The sequence below is a fragment of the Hyaena hyaena genome, unplaced genomic scaffold (assembly GCF_003009895.1).
Source record: "Hyaena hyaena isolate Hyena2069 unplaced genomic scaffold, ASM300989v1 scaffold_1245, whole genome shotgun sequence".
NCBI lineage: Eukaryota > Metazoa > Chordata > Mammalia > Carnivora > Hyaenidae > Hyaena > Hyaena hyaena.
Genome location: NW_024081879.1, coordinates 131,062 through 149,591, shown reverse-complemented (window position 1 = coordinate 149,591; position 18,530 = coordinate 131,062). Strand labels below are relative to the sequence as shown.

General features: G+C 33.6%; 1 non-coding gene across 1 annotated transcript; it reads left to right on the top strand.

The window, feature by feature from the left end:
• Positions 1–17,482: 17,482 nt before the first annotated feature.
• On the top strand, positions 17,483–17,586 carry LOC120224777. The gene has a single exon (XR_005526658.1). It is a non-coding gene; the product is annotated as a small nucleolar RNA U13 (small nucleolar RNA).
• The last annotated feature ends 944 nt before the right edge of the window (positions 17,587–18,530 follow it).

Below are 18,530 nucleotides of genomic sequence, written 5' to 3'. Positions count from 1 at the left end.
TCTCTCTTAGCCTCACTACTTCCAATTCTATGACAGTTGTGGTACTAGCCCTATTGGTTTTTCTGACCCTTCCTCTCACCCAGCTTTCCTGATTTCTCGTCAGTTTATTTCTCAATGAACTTCTCTTCCTCTCAGCTACCCGTCCTTAAATATACAGTCTCTGTAAAGCACTATTAAAGTCAGAAATCAGAAAGAAGTATCTCCTTTTGCAGGAAAGCAGTACATTTTATTGTGCTTAATGGATATCCTATAATACTTCTGAAAAGGCTCTTAGAGTTTATCATGTAAGCATGTGTAAACAGATAATATTTAAATTTGTATTTTATGCTTGGTAGAATGTAATTTCTCTCTTGAGGAATTTAGATGCAGACAGAGTATATATTTAGTTCACTTTAAACTGTAAATTAATTTTCTGATAGACTTAGGAACTTGAATAATCTATCCTATAAATATATGCAGTATGAAAAGATGTTTTAAAACAGGTATCATTTAAATTCTAATCAGTTCATAATGAAATTTTCCTAGACTGTACATTAAACAGGGCAAAAAATCTTTATCAAATGTCATCACTAGTCTGGGATAAGCACCTTTCTAATTTAAAATCTGTTCTCTCCAAACAAGGGTGAGAAAATTAAATAAAGCTATGTTAAGTTATGTATAATAAAGATATTCTGAAAAAGATATGGATGGAGATATGTCTTTTAGAATCTCTGTGCTCTACTTGGCACTATTATTCAATTTTTTTCTCTATTCTTACTTTCATAATTCACACTATTCTACTTCCCTTCTCTCATCTCTGATCATTATGCCCTCCTCTTCCTCTTTTCCCTCCTCCTTTCCCTCCTTCTCTTCCTCTTCCTCATTTCCCCAAACCTGAACTTTCAATTCCGAAATTCTCTAACCATCCATTTCTTGATAGTTCTCCACTCATGCTCAGTCTTCAGGGTGATCCCCCACACACACAGGAGTTTATCTCTAAGTTAATGAGCCTCAGTTCACTTGTCCCAACGTGAACTTCTGCCATGTAGGCATTCACAGTCATATATCCAATTTGGTGCTAGACATTTCTGCATTCCTTGTTTACGCATCAGACTGATCACTAAATTCTTCTAAATTCACTCTATATTTCTTCAACCTGAGTACTTCCTCTCTCAACCAACTACTTTTACCAATAACCTTCCCAACTTTATCATTTGATCTTTGAATAGTCTCCTAGCTACTTTCCCGATCCTCTTCCTGCAGTTTGGCCCTGTTCACATCTATTCTCCACATAATTGGCAAAATGCTCCAACTAAACTGCACATCTGACCTTTTTAGGCCCTGCATAAAATCTGTCAATGATTCTCAGTGGTTTACAGAATAAAGTCCAAGCTCTTTAGTATGACATAAAATGAGGCCCTCTAAGCTTTCAGCTTCGATTTTTTGTCCTTTCTGCATTAAAATTTATACCTCAGAAGTATTTACTTCAGTGAAGTTCACAACATTTACAGGGCTTCTCACATCCAGCCCCGTGCCCAAAAATTCTCTCTACATCCTCTACATCTTTTCACCTAGTTTTCCTTAAATAACTCCACTTAGTTCAAAGATCGATTTTCTCAAGATGCCTTTCAGGCTCCCCACATGGATGGGTTGTATGTGCCTTCTCATTTCTCCCCTATTAGCATGACAACAGTAAGACATTTTTATTCCTTTCTATATCCATCTTCTCCGCTAGACTGTGAACTCACTGAAGGCAGGGAATGTATCTATTCATTCAATAAATGATTTATGGAGAGCTTATAAAGAGCCAGGAACTGAGTTAGGCACTAAAGAAAAATGTTAATAGTATTTTTTTTCCTGCTCCATGCATACAATCATTATATATAAACTTAAACCACATATTAAGTAAAAATCATTTTCTCTGCCATATGCTACATATTTACATATTTATGTATCTAGGGCATCTTATTATTCATATATGTTCTTGTTAATATAGTACCTAGGAGAGATGTCCACCTTTGTGTGTTTGTTATAGCTTGCCCACATGCATTGAGGCTGCAGATGAATGAATCTATCCTGACAGTCCTCACTCAGTGTCCATGCTATTAGTTACCCTTTAGCGAATTACAGGTAATCTGAATGCTAAGGAAATAAAAGTTGCATCAAAATAGGATCCTTTATGTAACTGATAAGGAACTTAATGTGTTCAGAAGTATCTCAGCAACAGCCATAATGTGTCATTTTCTATAATGCTGTTATCCAACCTCTTCACATAACATACCTCAAAAAGAACTGTTAGTTCTTAGAAACAGACACACTTAGGGCCTTTAGATATGGATATACCAGTGGCATTTTCCCCTTGGTTGTGGAGCTGTACAGAAAATATCAGAACATTTTACGAAAAAACAATGTGTCTTCATATAGGGTTGCTAGACTTAGTAAATTAAAATACATGACTCTCAGCTAAATTTGAACTTCAAATATACAACAAATACTTATCTGAAATTCAAATTTGACTGGGTATCTTATATTCTATCTGTCAACCCTACATACTAGGTAGTATATACAAGATTGGGTATAATATCGTATTTATATAACAAAGTTTAAAAATCTCACTGTCATCAAGAAAGAAATTTCCCTTCTTTCCCCTGTAAATTCTCATTCTCTCTCTCTCTCTCGACTTTGTGAAATATTGTTTTGTTTTCTATCTTCTCTTCCCTTTTTGCACAATCTGATTAATTACTCTTCTGTGATTTTCCACATTTCAAGAGGGTGTTGACCTCTCATTAGTTTGGTTAAGCTTAAGGTTGGTTCTCTTATTGGGTAATAACAGCTATCTTGTTTCAAGAGGGATAGTCAAGAATGAGAGAGTAATATAGAACCTGAAGCTTTCTATTTTAGGTTTCTACTATGCATAATGTTTATTCCCTGGTGATTATAGGAGTTTATGATAATTGGCCCATAATCTCAGATACCTTTCTTATCGACCTGGGGTGGGGATAAAGATGGCAGGTTAGGAGGAAGACGGCAATTTAAATAATCTTCCTTTCAAGTTGCTGTCAGTAAACTACTTTTTATTTGATCTGAGCTTTGTATATAGCTAGGATTCTGTAGGCTTGACATGTCTTACTTGGCAGTAATTTTAAATGAAAATGTAAATGCAATATTTAGGATTATTTACATGAATTACAACAAAAGGGTAAGCTATTTCAGTACAGATCTCTAAAGAGGAATTATAGGAACAAACCTCAGAGAGTATTTTCTTCCTCTGAGTCTCTTCCACTTATTAGCATGTAAACATATTCCAGCAATCATTTTCATTTCATTAGTAAAATATCACACCTTTTTAGCAAATTAAGAATAATACCATGTAATTCTTTTCTGCCTAACAAAGACAAGGAACCACACAGGAAGATAAAGTGTCTACCAAGCTAGATCTTTTGTAAATACCACTGTACTGAATATAGCAGCTTTTCTTAAGCCTAAGAACAGATAATTCTGTTTCAGGCAAGAGATAAGCTCAATTAGCACACAGATAGCAAGCTGTACTTTATAGGAACACTATCTCTTCCTGCCTGAAATGACCTTTTACAAACTAGTTTCAAAACTAAGTACTCAGATATTAATTAATTTTTCTCTCATTCTGTCTAAAGAATATATATGTGTATAAAATGTATTTCTTTACAGTGAAATCAAATTGTGCGGAACATCCGTATTAGTAAGTAATTATTCACATATCAAAAGTAATTCACTAAAGGATTTCCTATAGCTTTCCTTGCAGTTCTGAAACTCACAGCACCTTAACATTTTAATTTAAAATACATAGCTATAGCTATAGCTATATCTATAGATCTATAGCTGTAGATATAACCATTGAATATATATATACATACACATGCCTATAATTTATATATAAAATCATTGAAAAATAACTGACCCATAGAAAAAAATTAATACATGCCTATTTTCAAATTTTGCATCAAGGATATCAGTTAATACTATTCGATATCTAAAATTTAAGGATAGAATACCTACATTAGCTATGAATCACAAAAATTATAATTAGGCTAAATATCTATTTCTATTGCAGCAATCAGTCCTAAATAAATCTTATCAACTGCATTTAGTTTATATAAACTATTTGCTGGTTTCAGTACATGGTCTAACTTGAGATGAGTGTTGTACTGTAAATGGTATATGAGGAATTAGTATAATTATAATAGATAACATGAGCCATAGATTTGAGTGAATACTCTACTAGTTGACGGATAGTAAAGTATAATTCAGTACCACCCTCTGATGCTTAGATTTGCATAGTACTTCAGCAATTGGTTCTTTCAATATTCATTTACATCAGGACTCCCTCTCAATTCACAAAAAAATTAGTCACAGATGATCAAAGTCTCTCAATGTTTTATTAGTATCTTTAAAACACCAATTTTTGGTGAAGTAGTCCTAATAGCATATCTGTTTAATGATTATTTGACTTATATAGATAATTGTATTGTTATAATCAAGAAATATTTAGTATCTTCCATACTCCAAAAACTTTGTTAGGTACTGGGAATACATTAGCGAATGTAACACACAAAAGTTCTCACAGCGTGGAGCTTACATTCTGTTAAAGGGAAAAATTGTGTCAGGAAGATAAAAGTATCAGTTATGTAATCAATATTATATTTTTTTAGCTCTTTCTGCAATTATTTATTAAGAATCTACAATATCCTTTGATAGATACTGTGGAACACGCAGGAAACTATAAAATATGGCCTTACCTAAAAATATTTGTATATTCATGTGTAAGACAGAAATAACTGTAAAACATAAGGAATGGTGAAATGCATAGATGCAAAATGTCTTACAACTGAAAAGAAACAAAAAAACACTATAAAAATTTTAAAGGATTGAGAAATGCTTTGTGAAAATATTTGATATTTTAAATTCATTTTGAAGGGTTGGTATGTGAAGAAAGGGCATTCTATCCTTCGATGTGTTAGGAACAGAATGAGCACAAACAGCCCAGGCCTTATTTTCAAATACTTTGGAGAGAAGGTGGGAAGCATATGACAGAAGCATATAATTCATGGACAAATAGGGCTTGAGACAGGGGAAAGAATAGTGAGTTGAGGAGAGATTACCATGCACCTCAAATGTAATAGTTTAATTGTCACTCTATAGGCAATGGGGAACCAATAACTATTTTTGAGGAGTGTGATGCATCTGATTAAGAAAGCATAAATGTGAGTTGAACTGGCATACAGAAGCAATGTTTAAGTTGTTGAAGCAATTATAATATGTTTGAGAATATATTTTTAGAAGTCAGTTATCAAATGAATTATCAGTATTATACATTAAGATTCATATTTATCTAATACAATAGTCACCCCTTAGCCACAGAAGACATGTTCCAAGATCACCAGTGGATTCCTGAAACTGTCAATAGTACTGAAATCTCTATATACCATGCTTTCCCCGATACCATACTACATACGTATGATAAAGTTTAGTTTATAAATTAGGCACAGTAAGAGATTAACAATAACTAACACTAAAAAAGAATAATTGTAACAATATATAGTACTGTAATAGAAGTTCTGTGAATGTGGTCTCTCTCTTTCTCTCTTAAAATATCTTATTGCTCTGTACTCACTCTTCTTGTGATGATGTGAGGTGATAAAAGGCCTTCGTGATAAGATGAAGTGAGTTGAAAGGTGCAGGCACTGTGACGTAATGTAGGCTACTACTGACCTTTTAACTACATGTCAGGAGCAGTATCAGCTGCTTCCGGACTACAGTTGACTGCAGGTAACTGAAACACCTGAAAGCTAAACCATGGCTAAAGGGGGACCACCACACTTCTATTTTCAGAAAAGAAGATTTGGTTCCTGATTTGTTTTTTTGGTGTTGTGTCATTTTTTTGTTTTGTTTATTTTTTCTCCGATCTTTCATAATCAAGCATGTTTTATTAATATATCATATGACTGGCTTCATCATATATCCAAAATTTTTAGCCACAAGTTACTGTAACAAAAATGCAAAGTGCTAGATGTATTTGCCATCTTTATGGATAAAGAGAAAATACACAAATATGAGCAATTACCCTTTTTGTATTATATTAAAAGTAAAGCATGAGATCATTAATTGCTTATTCAAAAAATTGATCTTTGTCAGAAACAAGTCAGAGATTAATACCATACCTATAAATGTCTTAAACTAATTATTTACTTATATATAACAACTATACATACGGTTCTAAGCCTTGGTTTCCTAAACCTGTAAAGGGTAATGATAATCGGTCAATTTCAAGTCATGAGGATCAGATATGTATTCTTTACCTCTGTTATCTCCAATCCTCACAACAGCCGTGTAATTGAGCTATGATCACCACCATTTTACAGGTGACAAAACAGGCTCAGATTCAGTTCAAGAGCAAAGCCTTTTCCACTTCAAACCATATACTCTCTCCCCACTATCATGCTGACTGGACATCATATGAATTGTACATCACACAGGTACTGTGGGCACAGAGATGAAAATAATTATATGTAAGAAAGATAATGAGAATCTGATTTTTTTAAAAAATACTCAAGACTTCCCTTTATAGGAAAGATATTCAATGTTGGGGAAAAAAAATACTCCAAATAATGTCCCACCAATTATTTCCACATTTTGAACCAAGTGTGTGAATTATTTATATGAATCACATGGAACTGTAAAACCAGAATATGCAAGTTGACTTAATGAAAAAGGAACTAGCAATACAAAGTACTATCCACTTAATTTCTTGTTCCTAACTTATTCTTAGCCCCTGGGGGAATTTCATCATTTAAAACTTTCACCTTTCAAAACTTTTAGCGGATGTACGGTTTCTAGGCTATTACTACAGTTCATTTATGTGAAAAATACACTAATATTAGAAGTTAGAGCAATATCAGGATATGTTAAATTTTAACTGATATAAAAAATACTTTCCTTAATTTAAAAATAATAATTTTAGTTTTACTCCAAAAAGTTTCCCTTAAAGAAAATATATAATTACAATAACTTCATAGATAAGGCCAAAAACTCTATATGGATTTCCTTGAAAATTTCTCTTGTTGGTTATGTTATTATTATTATTATTTTTTTGATTAACCACTAAGTAGATAAAATCTGCTTTCATTACCTGGATTATCTTCTGTAATTACCTGCTCTTTAAGCAAAAAATGAAATAAGAAGACGGTTCGTTTTTAAAATGAAGTATAAATGTCATTTCATATTAATCTAACACTGCTATTTTCAGAGGCAAGCTCATTTTTTTTAGCTTTAGCAAAAGTATTTACATGTTAAGTGTTTAAAGAACACTGTGAAGTTGGAAAACACACTGTCGCCATTTTGCAATATGATAGGCACTATTAGTGATCCATTTGGTTTCTATTCTCTGTATGTCTCATATAATAAAAAATAAGGTTGGCGTTATTTGTTTTGAACTTTGGAAGTTAACTAAGAGCTGAATATGACACTTTTTAAAAGTACAGATAAGTCCTCTGAAAATAATATCCTAAGGAAGTGGGGGGTAGGGCGGTGCAGCCAAGCTTTCCTTCAAAGCTTCTTAGGTATTATAAGAAGAATATTTGGATTTGAGTGTAAAGATCTGAATTCACAGCTGAAAGTTAGCTATGAGATGGCTTTCTATTTCTGTATGAAAAAAGCTAGCCATTAGCCAATTAACTATACCTATAGTATGCCACCAATGCCCATCTTAGATACTTTTTCTTTCAAATTAGAATTCTGCCTTTATTTAGGAAGAAAATGCATTCAGTCCAAAAGGATGTGATGCAATTGGTCTAATCAAGTTATGACTAACATGTGACCCCTTTCCAGAGACTCTCCTCCCAGTCTTTCTTACACCTAGGAATGAGCAAGTGACCTAACTGTGACCAATGAAATGTTGCAAGACTATTGGAGAGATTCTTGAAAAAATTTCATTCAGTGATAACATGTCAATGCTACTCTGAGAAATTCCATTCTGCTATCCTTTCTACTTACTTTATCCTTTCCTCCAGCAGGTTAAAAGCAAAAAGTTGAAAGTCAATACTGAGGATGGAAGGGAAACCAAATGAAAAGAATGTGGGTCATCACTAAGCCCTAGTACCATCTCTAGACTGATTTTCTCGAGGTGTACTGTTTTATGTGCAATTAAATGTCCTTTGCATATGGCATTGCGAATAAGATTATCTGTTATGTGCAACTGATCTTCGGGCCCCTTGAATTTTGAAAAAGTCCCCAATATATGGGCTTTTACTTAATAAATTCATAACAATAAATTCTTAGTAGTTATTTAAAAACAAGTATTTGCTGGCCCATAACTAAGGCTGAATATTGGGAAAAATGATAGTTTCTGTAGTTTCAGACTTTGATTTTTTTGACATTTTAATATTTTTATATAAATTATACATAATATCTATTTGCTTACCCTGATATTTCATGACACATACTTAGGTACATTTCTCAGTAAGGTTCATAACTTTGTGAGAAAATATCTTATAAAAATTACTTTTTGAAAATAATAAGGTGGGTATAAGTACAGGAAGGAAGGTCCAATGACCTTTGGGTTCAGAAGCATAAACAATCATGAGAGGCACCTGGGTGGCTCAGTCAGTTAAGCATACGACTTTGGCTCAGGTCATGATCTCACGGTTTGTGAGTTTGAGTCCTACGTCAGGCTCTGTGCTGATAGCTCACAGCGTGGAGCCTGCATTGGATTCTGTGTCTCCTTCTCTCTCTGCTACTTCCTCTGTGTCTGTCTCTCAAAAATAAATAAATGTAAAAAATTAAAAAAAGTTAAACATCATGAAGTGGGTTAAAAATGCAATCTGACTCTTCTAAGAGTTGGGATTAGATTATAAAGTCCTACATCTTTTTGTATGGGAATTTTACTAATTCTATACCTTTAAAAGGTTTAAACACAACAGGCCAATAAAAAAACATTTTTTCCACATAGCTATGTATACATAAGATGGTAAATACAATTAACTTTTCCAACAAGTATTAACAAACAAGTATTAATAGCAATTTTTAATCTGAATGATTATATGTTCAGCTCGTCTTGTAGATTTCTGGATGTACATTATTTTCCTATTAAAACTGTCACAATAATTTTCTACAATTATTTTGAAAACATGTATAAGGAAATTCAGTTGTAAAGTAAGCTATCTATTCTCTAATAATGCTAAAATCAGCAAAAAGATCAAAGCCATTTACATAGACTATGTTGTTGCCCATCTACAAATCCATGCTCCACTGTTCTCATCATCTCCAAATCTTCTGTCTTACATTTTCATATTCCATAAGACATAACTCAAAATTTTCCCTCTTCCAAATCATAACCTCTCTGAATTCCCTCTTCTCTTTGTCACTATGCCTGCATATTTCCTGCAGTAATTATAACTCATTATTGTTAATTATAATACAAATATTATCTTTTCTAGTAGACCATGAACTTCATGAAAACAAGAGAAATTTCTCTTTCTCTTTCTTTCCTCATTCACTAGTCAGCTGTTTATTAAGTTCCTTGAGAGCAGAATCACTTTTATTGACCCCAGAATGTAAGAAATAATACCTTATGGAACCCATTACATAAAATTGTCCTTCTTCCCACTTTGATATAGCAAATTGGGTGCAACAAATGGATAGTTAGTATAGATCATTCCCTTTTTAAGAGGAAGAAGCTCTTGGAAAAAGCTAAGCGATTAAATGCACCAGGTAAAACAAAATATAGCATTGAAAATTGTCCCTCTTCCCACTGTCCACATCACGTATCCATTGAATATGTGGATTATAGAACTAGAAAAGGCAGAAGGGCAAGACAGTGAATATAGAAAGGAACTGATGGGGTGAGGAAAGCACATATCCAAGAAGGTTGCGTGCTTTGTTGTTGTTTATTTTTTTTAATATTTTATTTTTGAGAGAGGGAGAGAGAGAGAGAAAAAATGGGGAGGAGCAGAGAAAGAGAGAGACACAGAATCTGAAGCAGGATCCAGGCTCTGAGCTGTCACCACAGAGCCCAACAAGGGGCACAAACTTACAGACCACAAGATCATGACCTGAGCCAAAGTTGGAGTCTTAACCAAATGAGCCACCCAGGTGCTCCAGAAGGTGTGTGTTTTTTAATACCTGCCAGCAGCGCTGGGGTGTGGGGAACCCCGTATTTTGGCCAGGTGAAACACAGATCATGTGTGGAGAGTCTAGCACAAGAAAAAAGAGAGCTACAGAGCAGGTGCCATGCAAGTGATGACTTTCTACAAAGGAAGCAGGAAGCATTTGAAAGTGACTCTCAAGAAGATATGATGCAGGCAAAGGAATTCTTTTCTAATTTCCTAAGAGACAGGTATTATTTAAGCCTTTCCCATAATTTTCAGCTATCAGGCTGGTATGTCCTTGATTATGACTTCTTGCCTAAAGTTGGTTTCAGTGTTCAGCCCAGCTTTATGTGGGGCCCACAAAATAAACTAAAGTTTAAGATGGTCACAGAATATGCAAGACTGGTATTATGAGGGATCATCTGATCTTGTGCTGTTGTAAAATACTTAAATATTAAATAGTACTTGGGCAACAGGACTGTTAGCAAAAAGAATCGTTAGTCCAACAGGCATAGAAAGTAGATTCAAAATGTATCATTCATTATGCTTATTTTAGGCTACAATATTACTAGTTAATATTATATTAATTATTAGTTTAAAATAAATTAATACAAAATGCACTACAATTTAAAGTGGTCAAGTTGCCGGGGCACCTGGGTGGCTCAGTCGGTTAAGTGGCTGACTTATGACTTTGAGCCCTGTGCTGGGCTCTGTGCCAAGGGCTCAGAGCCTGGAGCCTGCTTCAGATTCTTGTCTCCTTCCGTCTCTGCCCTTTCCCTGTTCACACTCTGTCTCTCTGTCTCTCAAAAATAAATAAACATTATTTTTTAGAAATAAAATAAAAAAATAAAGTGTGCAAGTTTCCTTGAAGTACTAAGATTTGGGGATTCTGTAAGTGAATAATTGAAAGCAGAAGAAAATCATTCAGGAAGGAATTTAATAAAGATTTCATTGGCTGTCATGTTTCTTCTACCTTATATACACCTAAATGCCACTAAAATGCAGTGAATATTTGTAGAATTTACATGAATTGACCAGTTAGGTAAGTAATGTGTTAATTTCAAACTGTAAAATGGGACTAAAATGGGAAGAGTCTTCTGTTCAGAGAGAACAACAAAAAAAATAGATGCAATATGAATATATAAAAAGTCTTTTTTAAAATCAGCAGATGGACCCCTATATTTTAGAACCTACTCGCAATGGGATGTGTATATGTTTTTAGCAAGATGTGAAGAGATGCACAGGAGTATAAGTTACCAAATGTGTATAGCATCCTCTTTAGCACCTCACAGTTAAAAAAAAAAAATCCCTTAATAAGAACCTGTGATATGCTGCTACTGTAGGGTAAATTGATTTCAAGGGAGTAAGTAGTTCAATAGAGTCCATAGTTCCCTAATGTTCATTAAGTACTTAAAATATCTGGTATAGTTTATACAAACAACCACTTAACTGCAGCCTGTGTATGTGTGTATCTTTTAATTAAAATTTTTGTTTCATCATATTTAAGAACAAAGTAACAACTAAGGTGACCATACAAATGAGTCAGATGTAACCAATGACTCCATTCTGGAAGTTCTCATAGGGATATTACAGGTCTTAGTTAATTACAATCCAGGCATGAGACTGTACTCCAGTGGCTTTTAGGTTTATTCAGTTTCCAAATGAACCCCTTCTAAAATTAGAAAATACTTCCTTCAATGTGCATTTTTTCTTTGAATTGGAAAAAAGCTTAGCTAATACTAAAATTTATTTTTTGTTTAAGTTTTTATTTAACTCTAATTAGTTAACATATAGTGTAATATTGGTTTTAGAACTTCATTTTAGTGATCTATGACTTGCATCCAGTGCTGATCACAAGTGTCCTCCCTAACATCCATTACCCATTTAAGCCCATCCCCCACCGACCTCCCCTCCATCAACCCTCAGTTTGTTCTCTATAGTTAAAAGTTTCTTATGGTTTGCTTCCCTCTCTTTTTTCCCACCCTTTGCATATGTTCATCTGTTTTGTTTCTTAAATTCCACATATGAGTGGTATCATATGGTATTTGTCTTTCTCTGACTGACTTATTTAGCTTAGCATAACACACTCTAGTTCCATTCAACATTTAATATTTAATATATGTAATGTTACATCTTCAACTTTGTATATTTGATCATTTTAACAAGTAGATTACAAAATAGGTGTGTTGGGTTTGGAGGAGGTGGTTTTGTTTTGCTTGTTTAGAAAAGACATGCTTGTTGCTAAACTGTTGCATGTTGCACCTCTGGATTAGAATCCAACGCCAAGAAACAGGAAGACATTACTATGTCAGAGGCACTTGGTATCCAATATGAAATTACTCTGTAGTTCCATCCAATGCTTGGCAAATAGTAATATATAATGACAATTGTGAAAACTGAGGTAGCATTAACTGGAATTCAGTATAAATGCCAGATCTTAGTCTACTTAACTATCCTTTCTGTGCTAGACTTATTTCTTATAAATCCAAATAAATAACACTAGTATTATACTCACATTCCCTTCTGTAAAAGTTGACAGAACTCTATAGACTGATTTTATTGAATTCTAGCCACATTGTCCAGTATGAGAGGGAAGGGACATTGTCAATTATATTCTATGCAAAAGATACTAAGGGAGAAATTTACCAGTTATGGGATAGCAATGGACTAATCAAAGAACATAACCTTGTTCTGTATCACACTAGGAAAAGATATCAGAGAGTGTTTACCCACAAAATATTCTCACTTAGGAGTCTTAAGTAAAGCATAAGGAACATGGAATATCCTGAGGAATAATTTGGCAAGCAAGGCAAAGAAATCATTTCCATTATCACATGATCCCAAAATAATGTGTACTCTATAAAGGTCCTTTTGTACCAATTCTAATCTTTTGTGATATTAATTATGTCTGTGACCAATTACCTCAATGATATAATCCTTTTGTTCTAATAAATGAACCAACAGCCTCATACTGTGATGGAAGAGAAAGTCCCTGACCATAGAATTCAGGCCCTGATTCCTGATTATGAAACTAAATTGTTTGTATTAACTTGTTTACTCTTAAATGCATCAGCTCTATTTACTATTTCACAAAGTGAAATCACACAAGACAGTAGATATAAACTCTTAAGAAAAAACCTGGTGGAGTGACAATACAATTATTGATTATTATAATGTCTTATGTGCAATGTTTACAGACCATTAGACTATCTTACTCCATAGTTTGCTGTGATTATCACTAAAAAAACCTGTTTTCCCAAAAATCTTGTTGCATCTATTTTGCCTAGTACAAAGCTGGAACTTCTCATGCTAGCAGTTCTACTAGAATGGAACACTGTGAGGGAAGGGATGATCTCTTATTCATAGTGTCAAAGAGGATCTATTTTATAGGAAACCCTACAAACGTATCTCTTTGAAAAAAAAAAAAAACAAACTTAACTTATTTTTGAAGTTCTTCATTCTCCCTAAAATGATGTGGCTTCATGATGTTTCAATCGAATGCTTTTGACCCACTGCAACATGTTTCAGTTAAATGCTTTTGACCCATTGCAAACATGAGCAAAGCATTTGAGTTCATTTGCATTTATAAAGATAGTATCACATTTTACTCTGCAATGGACCACGTGTAAAAAAGGAAAGAAATAGTTTAATTTCACACAATATTTGGACTTGGGGATCCACAATTAACATTTTAAAGACAGACTGCTGATTTGAAAAATTATTTGGGGGGCGCCTGGGTGGCTCAGTTGGTTAAGTGTCCGACTTCGGCTCAGGTCATGATCTCACAGTTCGTGGGTTCGAGCCCCACGTTGGGCTCTGTGCTGACAGCTAGCTCAGCGGGAGCCTGATTCAGATTCTGTATCTCCCTCTCTCTCTGACCCTCCCCTCCTCATGCTGTCTGTCTCTCTCTCTCTCTCAGAAATAAAACGTTAAAAAAATATTTTAAAAAATTATTTGGAAAATCATATCTGGTACTTTTCAATTTTAAAGTTAGTGAATGTAGAGCTAAATAGATCTCCAAATTTCAAAACTTAAGTAAGCTAGTATGTATTTTGAAGGATATCAAAATGATATAATGTCAGCATACAAGAGCTATCTATTAAAAAGATATGCTACAATAAGAAAGTACATTTTAAACCATATAATTACCATTAAATTAAGAAGTTATTTGAAGTTGGCTCTGTAAATCTTTATGAAGATTCTATATTACCATTTTGAAGCACTCAAATGTGGCATTCAGGATAAAGAAGACATCATGTACAAATGTAAATAATGTAACAGCAACAGATTGAGTTTTTGTACTTCTTGTTCTCTTTACAATCTTGTCATGAGAATAAATCACATGGTGTCACTTTTTCTTTTTACAAGTCCCTGAAAATGGAGCATCAAAGTCTAATATTTTTCCTTGCCTAAGCTCCCTACATTTTACTGTTCTGCAAGAACAAGTACAAACTATAAAAAATCTTGTTGTCTCGCACAGCGCTCTAAGATTATCAGCAAATCAAGAGTACATAGATACTCTCTTTCTGGCCATATTCTTCTACCCCACCACATTAACTCTAACCTGACAAAGGGAAAGAGAGAAAGAAATTTGCCTGGAGTCAGATCTAGAAAATGTGCTTTAAATAAATATTTTCAGTAGCTTCAAGGACATCATCAAGAGTGCCACATACATTTAGTCATCACTGACTCTTAAATCTTCTCCGATGCTCTGTAATAAAATAATTGCATTTGTAAACATCTAGAAAAATGTTTCCAATAGTTCAAAGTGCATTGATGAATTTTAAAAGAATATTTGAATTATCAAGACTATTTCATAGGGTTAAGAATTACTTAGAAGTAGATATTATAGGAAATTGGCTCATTTGAGGACTCTTAAAATGGTTCTTTAATTTCTTCTCAGCTTGGAGAACATATTTTACTCTCATCATAAAAACACTCAAATGTGTATTCATTTTCAGTTTGTAAGATCCCATTGTAAGATTAAATACAGAACAAACAAAATCTGAATTGTATAGTTAAAAAGGCTAAATTGTATTTAACAGGGACAAAGTTAGTGAAAGAAATAAAAAAGTTGCTCTTTATATTATTATCATTTGTTGAAGTAAAGCTAGACTAAATAAATGAATAACATATTGAAATAAATTATAGCATCAACCTTGAAGTGAAGTCAACCTTAGTTTACTTGGGGCCTCATAGTATTCTCAGCAATCTAAATAGACTAACTCATGGCTAAATGAGAAAACAAAATAGAAATGTACTCCAAGCAGTAAAACTGATCATTTTCAAAAGACACATAATTTGAAAAGTTGGAATTCACTTTTGTTAATTCAAGTAGATCTTAATTAGAATTCACTTTTCTCCTCTAAATATAGTGTTGACTCTTACCATTATGGATGATTCTTTAATAAATGAGCAGGCAACTAGCTCTCAGGCAATAACTCAGTACATTTCTGCTTGGAAATATTATTCATACAGAATAAAATGAGAATAACACAAGATGATACACAATACATAATGTACAGTTACTGTAATCCTCTGTCATATGCCATAATCCACAATGGTGGAAAACTCATTATTCAACAGTGATGTGTGTGCAAAACTAGATTAAAGAGAGTTCCTTTATCTAGCTGAGATATTTTAATCTACATTTTCCCTTTGATGGCCACCATCTCAGTGGGCTTTACTTCAAAGGGTTTATAATCTAACTGGCAACAGCATTTTAGAATGATGACTATAAGGCAGTATAGTTCAATAAGGCAATAAAACTCATTTTATTCTAAAGCCGATGTTTCAAATTATAGGCAGATATTATGATAGTAACATAATTTGGAGGATAAAATAGTTTCTGCTTAAATTTCAAATAGAAATTTAATAAGTAATTGATAGTTTAAAGACAGGCAATCTATCATTTCTAGAGTTCCTTAGCAAGCTTATTTATTCAATGTGTATAAAACATTTTGCATGCTATTTTAAGTATTAACAATCCAAAATCAAACTGGAATTCATTAGGATTTCCTGACACTAAATTTCTATTGGTAAATTGCATTTGCTAGACCAAATTCTTCTCTCAGCCTTAGATCTTAAATGGTACCATTGTGTTAATAAGCACCTTTCCTCAATTTTCAACATAATTAGTTCCCCAAGTGGTTCATTTCAGATAAAAGAATAATACACTATCCCCACAGAATTTGTTCTGTTTCTAAATGGTTTAAAATTCTAAATTTTAAGTATTTAAGTACCAATAGTAAAAGTGCATCAATGATTGCAAAGTTTCTATGGCAACAATGTCGTCATACCACCACTCCCGAGATAGTCACCCGGATTCTAAGTGTTAGAGAGATGTCAGTTATCATGGAGCCTAGTGAACAAGAGAACTAATGCAGTCTACTAAAAAAAAAAAAAAAAAAAAAAAAAGTGGACTTTAATTTCATAAACAATGCAAATGTGTACAATGTTACATCAGTGAGTACAACTGAGATTTTCTACATTTGTAAACATGTCTCCTGTAGAGAGCATTGTAAATTTTTAGACTAAATTTAAGGACACTTGGTTTTATATTACCTATCTAAAATTGGATCTATCTATAAAAACCTTGAAGGACGTTGAATGTCCGTTTAGATCATCACTTTGCCTTAAGATATCAAGCAACCTAGGTATCTCACTAAGGGCTTACAGAACACAAATGTTCTGTAAACTTACCATTACTTCAGTCAAAAATATATTAGCATTGGCACTGCTCTGTCAACAAACATATCATTCCATGGGGAAAGACAACACCAACAACCAGAGTCCATTTCCAAAGTGAATACCAGCTTTTTAGAGACTGATATCTGCTGTGCCCCTATGCTCCAGCTGCTAGGGAAAGCAGATTTTCAAAAGTAAATCTGCCCCATTCATTTCTTCCAGGAAGTGGGCATTCAGCAATTGAAATCTATTAATGCTTATTTGTGATTCATTTTAAAGCTATGATTTAGAAATTTTAATTGACAGAAATAATGAAGAACTACAATACTTTTTGGAGACTTCACTGCATTTTAAAATAAGTGAAGATAATTGTAAGTGAAAAATGAAAGAAAACTGGATACCTTAGTAAATGAGTCATTAACCTCTCACCTTGTAAACCAGAAAAGAAATCTTGATAGTAATAACCAAGCTTATTTAATGATTTTTTGACATAATTATAAATTTAAACTGATAATTTGAGATGGGTTTTGGTCCTTTGTAAGCTATTTCCAGTTTAGCCTTCCACTTATAAGAACTCACTGTCCCACCACCCACATATTTCTTCTTTACTTTTGCTTTGAGGGCAACGGGACTCAAGGGTGAAAGGAGGAAGGGAGGAGGGAAGGGATAGGAAAGTACTAAGAGTAGTTTGCAGGATTCTTTTACAGTTCATAAACGTGCATACTGGGTGTTCACACTGTTATGTGACATATGCCTCCTTCAAACCTTGTTATGACCTCAGCACATTACCCATCTGATGTGAACTTGGGAAAAAAAAGTAATTTCCATAGGTAAATTTATTTTTAAATTATTCTCACCCACCTACCTCAAACTTGTTTTTTTGAGCGGAGGTAGGGGATGGTCTGGCTTGGGAAGGGAAGTGGGGATAGGTGAGCTAACAGGCTGCAAGATTTGTATTTAAAGGTATAAAGGAACAGCTTAGTCTGATTCATTCTCAAACAATGGTGACTGGGTTGGTGATGTGAACTACAGCCAGGCTAGATCTCCTCAGAAGGAGGTAGGCAATTGGACCCTCTCAAATGTCACTTCATATTCATTCACGAAGGAACATAAGTCATTCCTTTGGGAGAAGTTAGGTAACATCTAAGTTACACAGGCAATCTATATGATTTCGATTGATATTGCCACATTTGTATTTCATAAAATTGGAATACACAACATGTTAGCATGTCTATCTCTCTGCATATGTTACACACATTTTGATATAAAGCATGCATTAGACATAGTCTACACATCTCTTATATACTAAAAAACCTGTTTCATATATATAATATATATCAGTATACATGCACATGCGCGCACACACACACACACACACACACACACACACACACACTATGGATGAACTCTGGTTGATTCTTCCAGTCTTAAAGAGTCCAAATGAAGCTATCCTTTAACATAGACATAAATAGCAGACTTTCTATTGGTGCTATTAAGAAAACTATTTTTAAATATTTCTCTTAGAGTTACTTTTAGACACAGCCTCTCACTTAAAATCTGTTCCAAAATTTAAAAGTCAAAAAATTAACAAGTCTAATCTATCACTTCATTCACAAATCTGACCTCTATAAGTCTTCTGACTATGTCAAAAAAATCAAATTTACCCTTTAGAAATCAAGATTTGAAAGCACTGAGCTTAAAAGAAAATGCTGTAGGCTTTTAAGGCAATTCCAAAATAAGAAT